At 30.4% G+C, this 13,638-nt stretch overlaps 1 protein-coding gene across 1 annotated transcript in view; it reads right to left on the bottom strand.

The window, feature by feature from the left end:
- The window catches only part of LOC129953989 (protein I'm not dead yet), a 57,059-nt gene extending 45,590 nt beyond the window's left edge, over positions 1–11,469 (bottom strand). Inside the window, exon 1 of the mRNA XM_056067565.1 lies at positions 11,016–11,469. The gene's annotated coding sequence lies outside the window, so the exon portion shown is untranslated. The remainder of the gene's footprint in view (positions 1–11,015) is intronic.
- Positions 11,470–13,638: the final 2,169 nt, after the last annotated feature.

Raw genomic sequence — 13,638 nt, 5'->3', positions numbered from 1 at the left:
ATTAGTTCTAGCTTAAAGCTTCGATTAAGAGTGTCTCATAATTTGTTAAATACAAAAACAAGTTTACCATTTACTCGTAGCTAGTCAATTGAAAAAAAAACTTTCTAAACTTAGATTTTCACAGGCCATTGTAAATAACAAGAAAAATTGCTAAATTTAATGAGAAATCAAGTTTAAAAAGGGTGAATTTCAATTTTTATTAACTTTAACAATTGATAATAACTTATTGTTATAATCACTTCTAAAAACAAATATTGTGGGTATCTACTTTTTAAAGTGCTTTCCAAAAAGAGACTTTAAGACAGTTGTAACTTTTAAAGAAGTCATATTTTGACATTTGACAAGTAAGCTATTAATGAAAATGAAATGAATAATTTCGTATTGAAATATTTAAAACTCACTAAAGGTGTTCCAGATCTTATGGCTTGACACTTTCATATTTGTTTAGGTGATGGGACGTGAGAGATAATGGCAACGCCAATGCTCCACAATCAGTTTTTTATATTATTGTTCCATTGGTAATGGCGAACTTTCTTCTTTCATTGATTTTAAAATAAAGTGTTTTGTAACTTTTAGTTCAATGCATAATTCACAAAATGTCATTTTATCTAAATAAAACAAAGTCTGCAAAAACATTTTAAAACATAGATACGATTCGGTCGAAGGAATTTGTTCCTGGATCCAAAGACTCTGTTTTCAAATAATGCTTATATTCATAAATTTACTAATTACATGAGTTATATTTTAAATGTAGTTTACAAATATTTTTTGTGTGCAGTTATTTAGCTTTTATTATACTTTTTATATTTCAGGCTTTCTTAAAAAAATTATGACCCACTTTCGAAAAATCGAATTTTGAAAAATATAAATCTATTGTTTTTTTAATTGCAAAGAAACGACATTTTTCGTCATTATTAACACAGTAACTATTGAAATTCGTTCATTAGTTCTTTAGAAAACTTAAAAACGAAATAACTGTTCAAATATTATTAAGAAAATTTAATAAAAATCTATGGACTCTTTTTTGAGGAAATTTAAATTTTTGATTTCTTAAAAAAAATAAACTCATAACACAAATCAGCTTAAACCTTCAATTTCCAAGTTTGAACTGAATGGACCCAATGGTTTGTGATGTAAGGGCGTGACAGACAAACAGTCGGTCGGAATCGGGGGACTCTCATTTTTCGGCTTCTCTACCATTCTAATGTCATGTTTGGTTAAAATCTCGAGTTTAAGATTTTTACGAATGCAATACTTTTTATGGAAAACCTGATTGTTGCATTTTTATAAAAATTTTACTGAATCTTTAAAACAATATTTTTTTTTTTTAAGATGAAATTAGTTTGGATTAAATATGTTTGATCTTTGAAAAGATGTAATGTTTTTTTTTTTTAAGTTTTGTAGGAGAGCAGAGATGAGCGAGGAAGTGTGGTAGTTTATAAAAAGTTTTGATCAAGATTCAGTTGTTGAGGTAACTCTACCCTACTGGGCTGAACAAGAAGTGTGGTTCTTACAGATCTATAATTAAAGAAAAATACACAACAGCTTCTAAAACACTGTCAAGAGGTGGAAGTACTCCACCGAGCTGATAATTATTTTAACTGTTTTTTTATTTAATTGTTGTATTTAACATTTCGTTTGTTTGGAATTTCCAAGTTAAAATAACATAAATTCATGTAAAGAGTTGGGCATTTTTTTAAATTTAGTTTTGTTAATTTGGCGTATGAAATCGCTTAGGTTTTTAATATTTGTAAAAATACTGTCAATTCAATTTTTCTCAAAATTACAACATTTACTGAAAACCATTTCTTTTATAAGATGAAATTGGTTCCTTTATGTCTCAAGTAAAAATAATTGTTTATCGGAGCTTTATATTTGAAGATCCTGTACTTGTTTTTTTTTTATTTTCTAGTAACTTGTTAGATTCAGTTGCTAAGTTCAACTGTACCTAAACATTAAAGTAAAGGTTCTAGTTTTTATATATACATACATGCATACAAATATAATCAGCTAAATTATTTTAGCTCTTTACTTAAAATTAAAAAAAAATAATCTTACTAACTTGACTTCAATGCTACAAAATAAAATAATTTAAACTACGATTTGTTGGTTCTTACTAGATTTGAATTTTATTTTGTTAAAATGTCTTCACTTGATTTTATCAGAAAGATTTATTGGTGATTGGTAGCATAACAAAAGCACAAAATAATAGTCTATTTTTTTTATTATTGTTGCTACAGAAGTAGCAATTGATATAAATTAATTTAATTAACTTAACTGATAAACGATAAAAAGCAACTGACGGACGTTAAATTGGACCCCTAGGAAATATCGATAAAAAATCATCCGTTGATACAAAATAAGTAGTTCTTATAACTTTGAGTTGACCGTCAAATTGTCGTTATTTTCTGACAATAATCTAAAATAATGTTAAAAAATTATTATTAAAAAAGTTTTTTTATATGTATATTTCACGCACACTCTAAATGTGTATAAAGTTTAAATACAGTGGGCTATGAAAATATAGAAGAATTTGCGAGGTGATAGTTTTGCACACTCATCTTAAAGTTTTAAATACCCACATTCTTGATGTGTTGCTTAAGACAAATCTCTTCATTATTAATTGACATTAATGGAATTTCTGGCATTTTATGCTTGTGAAAAACATAAAACATTGCAGTTGTGTTCTAGTGATATAAAAGATTACATACATGTATATACCGTGTCGAATATGTTTTTGAAACAATTATTAATTAAATTTTGAATAGAGCCTTAATAAACGATTAGACTTATTGTATTTAACTAAAGATATGTATAAACAATTTAAATTTTTAATTCCTGTTTTCTCCCATTTTTATCACTGTATGCATAATTAACTTATAAAATTCATTCATTTTGTATGCAATTTATTTTCTTCTTAATATAATGAACTGGTAAACAAATTTTAATTTATTTTTCTATGAATGAGGAAGAAATGTAATTCTAAATTCTAAGTCGTGGCCTTGTTTTTATTTGTTACTTAATCTTTGACGCACGCGGGATTTTAAAGAAACAAAATTTCTATAGTTAATTTGTCTGAGTTAAACTTTATACTGGAGTTAAAAAAAAGGGTTATTAAATTACAAAAATAAAATAGACCTTCATAACACTTATACATTAAAATATTGCGTCGCATTCACAATAATTCAAGTGCAAGGACGCTTTTAGATAAATTTATATAAAAGTTAAATTTGTCATACTACTTTCGGTTTATTTCTTATTTTATTTTTATAAATTAGGTCAGTTAACTAAGGTTCGTATGACTTACAAAAGCAACCTTAATTAAAAAATGAAAAAAAAACATTGTTCTATCTATAAATAATGAAGAAAGCTACGAAACATTTTATGTTAAAGATAAGATAAGATTTTAAACTATTACAAGAAGTTCTCCAAATATTTTTCAAACGAAATAAATAGAGTACGATTAGTAGGTTGAATTTTTATCTTGTATTTCATTACGAAGTAGAAATGGTTTTCAAAATATATGTACCTAAATAGACAATCAATCGAGGTATATTGTTTAGACAGGTATTTAAAATTGTAAACTAATTTTAAACACCCACTGATGTTTGTGTTAAACTCTTTAAAATAATTTTATCTAGCTAAACATAAAGGTAAAAAATAAAAAGAACACATTTATTTTATTTTTCAATAAAAATAACTAATAAAAATTCGAAAATAAACGATATGTATATGAACCAACATTCCTACAAATATTTTGTATCAACTTTTAATTGCGATCTTAGCAAAAAATACACTTTGTAATTTAGATAAATAAAATAGATTTTCATTTTAGTTGAACTCAAACGAAACATGTCTATTAAAATATTCTTATCGCTAAATAATTATTATGAGAAGTATGACTTAACAACCTGCCTTGTAAGAATGTATAGTAGGTATCATCTATGAAAACGTTGGGCATGGTTGAAGAGAAATGAAATCATTCTGGAACAACAAGCATATGTATGTACGTATTCAGAGGCCAGGGTCCGAAGTTATCTAGTTTTTTTATTTATGAATAAAGATAAAGTATTGTATCAAACAAAATAAATACGATAGTCATATATATGTCTTATAAATTTGTGAAATTTTTAAAACTATGTACGTATAAAATTGAGACTAGCGGTGATAAATGAAACGATCTCGATGGCTGTGTTCGTTGAGTAGTTGTGCATTTGGAATCATGTGTTTTCCATTAGGGGAAAAAATCAATTGATATTATTAATTTTTGTTTGGGAAAATGGACTAACCGGGCTTATTTTGCAAGAGATAACAATAGAAAAGATATTTATGTTTTGCTATGTTTACACCAAAAGTATATCTCAGTTTAGATTAAATATATCATGGTGTTTCCACCGCACAAGAAGATCAAAAAATGATTAAGTTTAACAGCACTTTCCAAAATGCAAATGGTGTTTCGATGTTTCTTATAAAGTTCAAGTGAGGTACATAAGAATATTTTATTTTTTTTTATTTGATTAAAATAAAACTATGTTTTTGTACACAAATTTTCAACTCGATTGAGCTATATAAAGAATTGAGACGGGCTTCAAGCTCGCTTCAACACCGCATGTTAATGTAGAAGTCTACGAACAAATCCCCTCCTTGAAGAAAATTAACTTTTTTTTATAGAATCTCAATTTCCATATGTTATTTTACAATTTTTTCTTGAAATTTGTCCATTTTATTAGTTTTAGTTAATTTTTTTGCTAAAATTTATTTTAAAATTTAATTTTCACAAAACTTTCTCCTATTTGTATGTTTGTTTATTATTATTCTGACAGATCTTCTTTCAGTTGTACCAATTTTGAAATACAAAAATCTGGCTGCTGCAGATCGTTTTGTTGGCATTTTCTCACTGTACTATATATGGAATACCAAAAAACACATTTAATTACTAACAACGCTCAACACTTCCTGTGTGCGTGTGATATTTGAACTAATGGCTGAATCACAAACACGCTTCAGCTTCGGCTTCGCCTTCTATCATGCTTGCTATCACAATGGAGTTTCGTCCTCACGGTTCGTTTGACAATTCTAAGGAAAAGAACGTAATGCGACTCCAAACGGAAGCTCTAGTTCAATTATTTGAACATTTGCTTTCTCTGACAGCTTAACAGGTGTAAAAAAATGTCAACAAACAACATATTTGCTCTTTGAAAGGATGAAATAACAGAAATGTAACATTACGTTATTTTCTTACGATTGTCAAATAAAACTTGAGGTCGAAGCATGCATTGAATTCGTGTGCTTGAACTCGTAAACGTCAGGCGAAGCAGAAGCGTGTTTGTGTTTCAGCCATTAACGTTTTTGAAATTTATTCAAGTTTAAAAGACATAATTTGTTTCAAAGATGGTTAAATTTTTTTCCTCTAATTGTTTTTATAGCGAATACTTTTTTTTTAACATCAACAAATTAAAAGTTATTATTATATATTTTGGTACTAAGCCTCAATGTTTTACATTATAAACAATAATTAATTAATCTAACACCTGTATGAAAAAGTAGTGTACAATTTCTTAAAAGAATTACATGAGCTCCAAAAGGCACAACTTTTTTCAAATAACATAACTGTCCATTAAAGTTCAGATTTGTCAAGTTTTTATTTTTGAAAAATGAATACAAACGTTTCGTCTAAAACATTAATTAAACTGAGTTTTATATATTAAGGGCCTTTTTTTCTCTGCAACTTTTGATACCACGTAATTATTTCTATTGACTTAAAAGTCACGGTCAAATAGGTAGGCAACCAACTGGCAACTGTGTATTCAAAATAAATATTCAACCAATGGCGGATTCAAAGGAGGGTCGTAGGGGTCATGAAGTTCTTCGTTTTTTCGTAGGAATTCTCTTCAATTCAAAACTAATCGTATTGCGTTGGATATGACCCCTATTTTGAATTATTTTTTATACGAAAACAACATTTGTATTTTACTTCCTTAAACTTAGTTGCTTAAAGTACTACTTTTAACTGAAGACTGGACCAATAACATTATATGAATCGGATATCCAGCCCTAATCCAAAAACACAGCACAAATTCATCAACTTTTGACCAATAGACGATCCAGGGGGTGTCATATGAGACATAAAGCTTATATAGTTAAGTTGTAGAAGAAAAGATTTCAACTAAAAATTTGTTAGTAATTGTTAGAAGAAACATTTAATAAGAGATCATCAGACTTATATTAAGTTGCCTTTAAATTCAGAAAACTAGCGTTCAATTTTATTATTAAATTTTTTTTTGACACACATAAATAGTGAAAATTGAAGTGATTTTCACTTGTGGCATATAGAAACTATATAGCAAGTTTTGCATTAGTAAAAAAATGTCGAACTAGAGCTTTTATTCAAACATGACATTACGACGGTAGAGAAGTTGAAAAAGTGGGTACCCCGATTCGCTGAGTGAAAAACATAGTAAACGTTTTACATCTATTGATATAAAAATAAGATTTAAAGTAAAAAGAGATTCTGAAACGTGTAATTTGTGAGTGCTACTTGTTTTAATTTAATTTTTTAGAGAAATTATGTACCTAAATGCACCTATTTCCTTCAATTCAAGAACCAAACATTTATCTCTTGACACTTTTTATGTTTTGTTGACGCCTTTAAGATCAAAATACGAGTAAGCTGATTCATAACGATAGTAATAAGAGACTCCCGAAATTTGAGTTGAAAAACTACGTCAAAAAAAACCGAAATTTCCATATATCTCATTCTCATTTTATGGATTTTTGAATTTTTGTAGCGTTCTTCGCATTAATAGAAACGGAAACAAGAAAAGTATATATTATTTTTGGAAAAAGGATACGTTTCAAAACAATTTCTAACATTTATGCGCGATATTAACCAAATACCCTATAAACATTTGTGTGTTAACACTTAAATATTTCATATTTTGAAAAATGTTGGAATCTTGGAATGCTTTCATATGTAGGGAACCATTCAAATTGAATAGTTGGACTATACCTTGCTGGACAACAGTGTTCTAAAATAATGTGATTACTAAAGTTGTTTAGCAATTGAAATGTGTAAATATAAGGTTAACATACATACACATTATGCTATTTAAATTTTGTTAGCCTCCTTTACAAAATATTTGTAAGCGGTGAGTAAAAACTCACTTAAGTGTGTGACCCCGCCCTGATTAAAAGTCTTGATCCGCCCTTGTATTCAATGCTGTCAAGTCGCCATTAATTCCCAACAACTTTAACAAACTTATTTTGAACACCAGCATGATGTTGTTTTTATAACCACTTTTTAAGAAAACAAAATGTGTTTATTTATCTTTCTAGATTTTTGTAGTGCAACTGACTTTGGACATTATTTATAACTTAAAAATCCAAAAAAGTCTTAAAACACTTAATTGCATTTTTATATTTTGGAAAAAAAATGTTCTCCAGTTTCCATATCGATTTAATGTTTTTTATTTCTTTTTATAAATGTGAAAAAAAGCTGGAATGCCTAAGTTTTTCTAAAAATTAACAACAATATTTGGGATATGATGAAATATTTTGATTTCAAAATCTTTTTTTGTTAACGATATTTTTAGTCGAAAAGCAATTTTTATCAATTTTAGTAGCATTTCTTGAAAGTGTGTACTTCTTATATAAACAAATTCACATTGGATTTTTCTTAAAACAACGTTAACAACATAAATAAGCACAGAATGAAATCATTTTGAAGTCAACAACTTCATTTATTCACGAGATACCGAGAAGCGAATACCAATTTTTGGTACTATTTTTTATAGATTTTAATTTTAATGAACAAAAAACTGGCTGTTGGATTTTTTAAAACAATATTTTCTATTTGCGAACGATTTCAATGTACACAATTCTTCTTGGCTTCGTTATTCTGACCAGTCAACACCGGAAGGAAGGTATGTTGAGGTTTTTGCTGAGTTAAATCAATTAACTCAGCTTGTCGATAAGCCAACGAGAATCCTTGACGTTGCAGGTCAATCCGTCAACACCCTAGACTTGTTTCTTACTTCTGATCCCAATAAATACACAGTGTATTACCGCCTCTAGGCACATCAGACCAAATTTCTCATTTGTAAAAACTCAGTTAAAGAAAAAAACTCCTACGAGAACCGTTTGGCAATATGAGAAAGCCAACTGGGACGGCCTCAATGAATTCTTCAGGAACTTTAACTGGTCAATATACTTCCTAGATAGTGATGTAGATTGCAGCGCAGATATGGTTACAAATTTAATTCTTTGTGCAATGATAAATTTTATCCCGAATATGGTAAAATTTATCAAACTTAAAGATAACTCATGGTTTGATTCGAGCTGTAAAGGGGTAATTAGGATCAGAGATGTAAGTTTCCGGATTTATAAAGCCAACCCCACTGAAGAGAACAGGACTAAGTTCAAACAAGCTAGATAGACTTGTAACGGCCACATTCGACGAACCAAATTTTTGCATAACCAGAAATTAAGGCAAAAAATACTACAACGTCCCAAAGGTAGTAAACATTTCTGGTCATTTGTAAAAAACGTACGAAACACCGCGTCATCCTAGCTTCCAACGCTTGTCCACCATGACACTCCCTTTGTGAGCTCCATCGATAAAGCTAATTTGCTTGAGCTACCGGAGAATGTCATGAGTCCTCCTGTTCTTGAGAGCGTAAACGATTCTATGGGACGAATCTTTTTTCACACTCGTGCAATTGCAAGTACTGAGAAACATTGACATACACAAATCCGCTGGCCCGGATAGTATTCCTATACTGTTCTGAAGAGGTGTTCTTCAACGCTGGCAAAACCACTGCGTAAGCTTTTCCATCTTTCCTACTCTACAGGTCTCTTTCCAAGCGGATGGAAAACAGCATTCGTACAGCCTGTCCCTAAAAAAGGAGAATCATTCTCCCCATCTAACTATCGTCCAAAAGCACTCACGTCCCTTCTTTCCAAGGTCATGGAAACGCTGATTAATTATCAGCTTAAGAAATATTTTGAAGAACGGAAGCTTCTTAATGACCGGCAGTATGGCTTTCGTAGCAATATGTCCACTGGTGATGGTGGCTCATGGTTTATCTCACCGAACAGTGGAACAAATCTTTACATCGTTTTGGAGAATGTAAGATTATTGCACTTGATATTTCAAAAGCATTTGTTAGAGTTTAGCACCAAGCTCTATTACAGAAAATGAGTGCTTTTGGTATTGATGAATCCCTTCTTCGTTGGGTTAGAAATTACCTTTTGGACCGTTCAATTCAAGTAGTGTTGGACGGGTTTAAATTTGATATTCACAAAATAAACGCTGGTGTGCCCCAGGGCTCCGTTTTGTCTCCGACGCTCTAACCGAAACAATTACGTCACTTGAACACCGCCGCAATGTTTCATGCCTTTTGTTGTTCTACCGATATTTTTACTAACAGTGTTCTGTGGAATTAGCCAGTTGCATTCCCCTCCTCAAACAATTCAGACGTAATACTCGTACTTCTCTAGGAATGCACATCAGTTTAACCTTGAGCTCAATTTCGGACGTACTGTTAAGTATAGAGATTCTTTTTTTAACCGCACATCGAGAATGTGGAATGCTTTACCCAGCTTTGTTTTTCCCTATCATTCTGATATTCAAAACTTTAAGACCAATGTGCATCGGTATCTCCTCTTTAATCCTTCCCTATTTTCCTAAAGCTCGCACTGTGTTTAAACGTCAAACATGTTAAGGGTATTAATAACCCCTTGAGTGCCCGTTTATTATGAAAAAAAGATGAACTTAGTTTGAAGCCAATGTTGGTGTTTTTGTTTTTTGAAAGTCTAATTGAAAAATCAATTGCCTTGAGATAAAATGAATACATTTTAATTTCTTTTGTCGAAAATAGTAGATTTAAAGACGTAGGCCGTTTTGATTAAAATATAAACCTGCAACGATATTTTCATGTTTAAAATACTTTTATTCGAAATCTCAAACAAAACCATCAGCCTCACACATTAACTTAACATTTCCTTATTATTATTTATTTTATACACAAAACAAAAAAAAAGAATTTCGATAAGAAATTGTGGTGAAATTCATAGTTTTTCCTTCCAAAAACCCCAAGGTTATTAGTAAACACACATTTTCGAATATAATTCTACTCAGAGGACAAAAGAAAGATATTATTGCGATAGTAAATTTTACAAAATTCTATTTTGAAACACAACAACAAAAATATTACATGTTAAAATATAATTTTACACACGGTCACGTAGGTCCAAAATTCGCTGAAGTAAAATTTCCTATAATTTAATAAATATCATCAGATATTTTGTTTAAAATAAATGTTTTAAACACTAGATTAGGTGTAGTCACTTCGGTGTACGTAAGTAGTATTTCTTTTTCTATCTTGAACCAACAACTGCAATTAATAATATAGTCAAGTCAAGTCAACAGCAAACAAACAATAGAGGTACAAGAGTCCATCTTTGAAAAATGTAGGTAGGTAGAAACAAGTCGAGTGTATAAGAACCTTTTGCTTCGTATCGGTTGTGACTATCTATAGGAATTTTTATAAAAGAATGTCTGCAGTTTTTTTCCAAGAAACGAAAACGATACAAGAATAATTACTTATTTATTAAACTGGACTGGAACTCAAACTGGAAACAAGGAAAACGAATTAATTTTAATATTTTAAACGACACAAGCTCCAAGAAGGGAGAATTATCATAAAACAATAAATAAAAACAAACGAAGGTGGAGGCCGGATAATGCACTCTTTTGGGTTAATATTCTTTAAACACAAAAAAACAACACAAAACGATGTTCCGCCAGTTTAAAAATAGAATTTTCGCATAAGAAAAAATGAAGTCAAGTCGTCTACAGTTCAAGAATACACAGAATTATCTCCCCAGCAGCACATGAATGAAATAGTATTTTTTTATATTATTTTTAAAAACATGATTCTCAAAAATTGTGAAATTCTAAAATATCAAACATAATTTTTAAATAAACACGTGTGTGTAGAAAAATTGGGACTCACTTTGTTTTCTTGAAGGAACAAAAAGAAAAGAAAAACTGGATCACACCTCAAGAAGCTTGCACCTGCAACACTCAAAGATAATGATTTTTTAAAAACACTCGATGGAAGAAATTAGAGCATTTATTATGCACAATATTGAAAACAATATCACTTTTTTGATTTTGAATTTATTGCACTTTGTGATGATGGTTATTTACGCATTGCTCATATGAAAATAAAAGGTACTTCGTACTTTTAGGTTAAAAACCCCCAAATGAAAAAAATAGAAACTGTCTAGTCTAGAACTAAACGGAAATCTAGGCTATAGAGACTGATCTCTGGTCAATGGAATGACTCGTTTTTTAAGTGCGGTGTGCGAACCGCCGACGAAACGACCGCTTTTCGAACAACTACTTTCGTGTGTGCGACGAAGAATGAGACTGAATTAGCTCTCGCACGGTTTGAAACGGCTGGCGCTGGCCACTGCTAGTGCTGCCGTAGCGTAGTGCGGAAAAGAAATTTAAACCGATGAACGATGACGATGAACAAATGATCGGCTGTTTTATTTTTTCGTTCTTATTTGTTTTGAAGATCACACTATTCCCGCCAATACTTTCTGTTACAACGTTAAAAAACAACAACAAAAACACTTTATGGTCCAACGTACAAGTCCATAAGTGGTAGCGTAATACCACAGCAACAGCAAACAACGTTATACCCACATTTAGCGTTGCCACAATGTTTTAAAAGTGTAACAAAAATGTTACACTTTTCTATATTTTCAGTTTTGATATAATAGACACGTATTTACACTCCGCTTTAAGTGAATATGCACAATTTTTGAAATTACTTTTTACATTTCTTCCAAATATTGAGAGATATTGTTACATCTGTCGATAAAAACTATTTCCTTAAGATGTTAAGAAAACAATTTGAAAAGAATTATTAAAAAGCAACCATTGAATATTTTTTAACTAACTAAATAATTTTAACTAAATTGGTGCAAAAATAAAAATTGTTATTGGATTGAAATAAAACAAGTTTCTGTTAAGCTTGGTAGTTGTTACTTCCACCTTTGCTTTTAATCATTTCGTAAATTAGTTCCGGTATCAATCCTACAGCCTTTTGATATAGTTCAACGATATTTCGCCAAATGTTTAAGTTAATTACAGAAATAAAGAATTCTTTGACTTTAAACTGACAACCATTTTCATTAATTGTAAGTTCCAGCCATCAACAAGTATATTTAATAATGTTTAGATCAGATTACATCGCTTTGGAGAAATTAAGATTATTGCACTTGATATTTTAAAAGCATTTGGTAGGGTTTTGCATCAGGCTCTGTTATCGAAAATCGCTTTTCAGGAATCCCTCTTTCATTGGATTAGTAATTACCTTTTGGATCGTTTCATACAAATTGGATGGATTCAAGCCTCAAAACTAACCACAAAACAAATCCTGGTGTGCCTCAAGGCTCTGTTTTACCTACAACACTCTTTTTCATTTGTATTAATGACCTCTTGTCTTCAACTTCTAATCAAATATATTGTTTCGGTGATGATAGTACAACTGCAACAAAAAATATGATAATCTCATTAAATTCCGACCTAAAGAGCATTGTTCAATGTGAAATAAAAAAGCGTGGAATTCAATGCTTCAAAAACCCAATCTTGTATCGTTAAAGAGGAGATATATCCCCCTTGTCATTATCCATGGATGGCACTCGCATCAATGAGACAGAACATCTCAAAATTATCGGTATGTTTGTCACCATCCTCGAGCCCTACTTAAGCCTTACTGTCAAATACATATATTCGTTTTTTTGCCGTACTACGCGAATATGGAATGGCTTACACTCTGTCTTTCCTAGTGATTGCAATATTCAGGAATTCAAACCCAATGTGAACCGACATCTACTTTTCCTAGTACTTACACTGTGTCTCTGAATAATGAGGGTAGTAATATCCCCTTCAATGTACACTTATTATACAAAAAAAGTAGGGAAGTTGTTGAAGAAGGTGCAAATTTTGTATTCTCTGTCGAAGATTTTACTATGCACACCGGGAACCTAGTGAATAGGCCGGTTAGATTATTTGGAAAAATGTTTTTCACAGATTCTTGACAGCTTTCAATATAACAAAATCTCATTCACAGTGGTGGTGGGGATTTTAACAGCTTTTTATTTTCTCAAATCCTGAAAATAAAAGGTTGATCCATCAAGGCCACTGAAATAATATAGATTTATCGACTAAAAAAAACATGTAATATCATTCTGTTTCAAAGTTATTTGAGTGTTGAACAACTCTAATAGCATAACTTTCCATTGTTGGACAGGTATTTTTATAACTCTTTTTTTAATAACTCTTAAGACTGTTGAGTGACTACTTGCGTGCGACCCAAAAAAAAAAAAAACAAAAATTAAATGCACACCTTAAAATTGCTCGTCTCAAGTTTCTATTTTCTTCTTATGTTTAATCTCTACAAATCGTTATGTTTTGATTTTGAAATACTGTTTAGGCATGTAGATTTACCCATTAATCTTCAAATTTTAGGACTGACATTGAATTTCACTTAAAACACTAAAATTGTTGATTTTCACTTTCCAGTACTTGAAAATCCTCATAAATAACGATTTAATTGTCTG

The sequence above is a fragment of the Eupeodes corollae genome, chromosome 1, assembly GCF_945859685.1.
Source record: "Eupeodes corollae chromosome 1, idEupCoro1.1, whole genome shotgun sequence".
In the NCBI taxonomy this organism is placed as follows: Eukaryota; Metazoa; Arthropoda; class Insecta; order Diptera; family Syrphidae; genus Eupeodes; species Eupeodes corollae.
The sequence above is the reverse complement of the archived record's forward strand: the minus strand, read 5'-3'. Positions and strand labels throughout refer to the sequence as shown.